Source organism: Anomalospiza imberbis, unplaced genomic scaffold (genome assembly GCF_031753505.1).
Source record: "Anomalospiza imberbis isolate Cuckoo-Finch-1a 21T00152 unplaced genomic scaffold, ASM3175350v1 scaffold_119, whole genome shotgun sequence".
NCBI classification, from domain to species: domain Eukaryota; kingdom Metazoa; phylum Chordata; class Aves; order Passeriformes; family Viduidae; genus Anomalospiza; species Anomalospiza imberbis.
The window spans coordinates 100001-102500 of record NW_027099583.1 but is presented as its reverse complement, the minus strand read 5'-3'; positions in this window follow the sequence as shown (position 1 = coordinate 102500).

Genomic DNA, 2500 nt, shown 5'->3' with positions numbered 1-2500 from the left:
GGCACAACCAGGTCGGGAAGCAGGGGAACGGGACGCCGCCACCTCGGCGGGCCCGCGCGCGCCGCGCTCGGGGCTCTCAGGCGAGGGCCGGGAAAAGCCCCGGCCGCGTCCACCCGCGGCTGCCGCCCACCGCACCGGAGCGACAGCCCGAAAGCGCGCCCGCCGAGCGGGGCGCGCCCCGGCTTAAGGCCGGGCAGGAAAGGGGCGAGGCGCCGCCGCCTCGCCCGCCAGCAATCCCCAGGGGGGGCGCCCCCCCTTCGCCAAGCCGGCCACAGCCGGGCCGAAGCGGGACACGGCCCACGAAATCGATGGCCGCGGCCGACGGGCAGCTCGCGGCTCGTACTCGGTCTCTCTCGGCTTCTCTCCCTCTTTTTTTCCCTTCTCGCTTTATTTCTCCTCTTTCTCGCTAGCTCTCTCTCGCCTCTCGAACCGTACACCCCGTTTCCCTGGGCCAGACGGGCGGACCGGGACGACGCCACGGGGCTCGTCCCGCGTCAGCGGCACTCGCCTCGCTCGGAGGACTGCGCACGGGGGCCCCCGGCCTCCCTCGCCGCTTACGGTCACAGGCACGGCACGAGCCTGCGGGGAGACGGCCCGTCACCTCGCTCCCATAGTACGGACAGACGAGTCCCAGGCCGCAGACGCCTCCAAGAGGACCGATGGAAAGCGACCGGGAAGGTGCGCCGCCGCAGGCCGGCCCCTGCGATGACGTAGCCGGAGGCAGCTGAAAACAGCGACCCCTTGGTGAACTTCCGGAGCCGGCCGCGACAACAGGTCTACCCGGCCGCGACAACAGGTCTACCCGGCCGCGACAACAGGTCTACCCGGCCGCTGCCGGAAATCGCCTAAGTCCCTCCGGAGCGAGGTAGACCTGTTGTCCGCCGTCCACCGCCCGCCGCCCGGGCGCCGCGCCGGGCCCGGCGGCCCCGGAGCCGGGGTAGACCTGTTGTCCGCGGGGTAGACCTGTTGTCCCCGGGGTAGACCTGCTGTCCGCGGGGTAGACCTGCTGTCCGCGGGGTAGACCTGCTGTCCGCGGGGTAGACCTGCTGTCCGCGGGGTAGACCTGCTGTCCCCGGGGTAGACCTGCTGTCCGCGGGGTAGACCTGCTGTCCGCGGGGTAGACCGGTTGTCCGCGGGGTAGACCTGCTGTCCGCGGGGTAGACCTGCTGTCCGCGGGGTAGACCTGCTGTCCCCGGGGTAGACCTGCTGTCCGCGGGGTAGACCTGTTGTCCCCGGGGTAGACCTGCTGTCCGCGAGGTAGACCTGCTGTCCGCGGGGTAGACCTGCTGTCCGCGGGGTAGACCTGCTGTCCGCGGGGTAGACCTGCTGTCCGCGAGGTAGACCTGCTGTCCGCGGGGTAGACCGGTTGTCCCCGGGGTAGACCTGCTGTCCGCGGGGTAGACCTGTTGTCCCCGGGGTAGACCCGCTGTCCGCGAGGTAGACCTGCTGTCCGCGGGGTAGACCCGCTGTCCGCGGGGTAGACCTGCTGTCCGCGGGGTAGACCCGCTGTGCGCGGGGTAGACCTGCTGTCCCCGGGGTAGACCCGCTGTCCCCGGGGTAGACCTGCTGTCCCCGGGGTAGACCTGTTGTCCGCCGCCCACCGCCCGCCGCCCGGGCGCCGCGCCGAGCCCGGCGGCCCCGGAGCCGGGCTAGACCTGCTGTCCGCCGCCCGGTTTTGGGGTTTTGGGGGTTTATTCCTTCCCGCCCCCCCCCCGCCCCAATCCCGTTTCTTTTCTCCTTTCTTTGAAAGAACGACTCTCCTATTTGTTTGGTACAAGAAGAAACTCGTCCGGAAGAGAAATTTTCTTGGCAAATCTTATTTCGTTTTTCTCTAGTATCCAGAGCACCCCCAGACCGAGCTGACGGGCCGCCTGCGCCCTGTGCAAGCGGGAAAGCGGGCGGCCGCTTTTGGGCCGGTTCTTTCACGGTCCGCAGAGACCCTCCAGGCCCGGCAGGGGTCTGGGGGGCCCCGGGGGCTCGGAGCCGAGGCGCCCGGGGCCGGGACGAAGCCGCCGGCCCCTGGCCCTCGTTCCCACAGACAGAGAGAGAGAGAGAGAGAGAGAGAGACAGACACAGTGACACACACGCCCACTCCACACACTCGCACTCCGCCGCCACCCCCTCGGACACCGCACCCACCACCCGCGCCGCTCCCTCCCTCCCGGATGCGCGGGCCGCCCGCCTTACACGAGCTTGCAGGCCGGGACAGGGCCAGGCGGGGGGGGGCATCGGTTGGAGGAACACAGGTCTACCCCGGCACGCGGCGGCCGGAGGCTAAGTCGGAGCCGAGATACCAGGTCTACGAAGGGGCCGGGCGAAGGTAAGCCACGACGGGGCCGAGACAACAGGTCTAGCCACGGTCCCGGAGCCCGGAGACCGAGGCCGGCCGGGCACAACAGGTCTAGCCACGGTCCCGGCGCCCGGAGGCCGAGGCCGGCCGGGGAGAACAGGTCTAGCCACGGTCCCGGCGCCCGGAGGCCGAGGCCGGCCGGGGGCAACA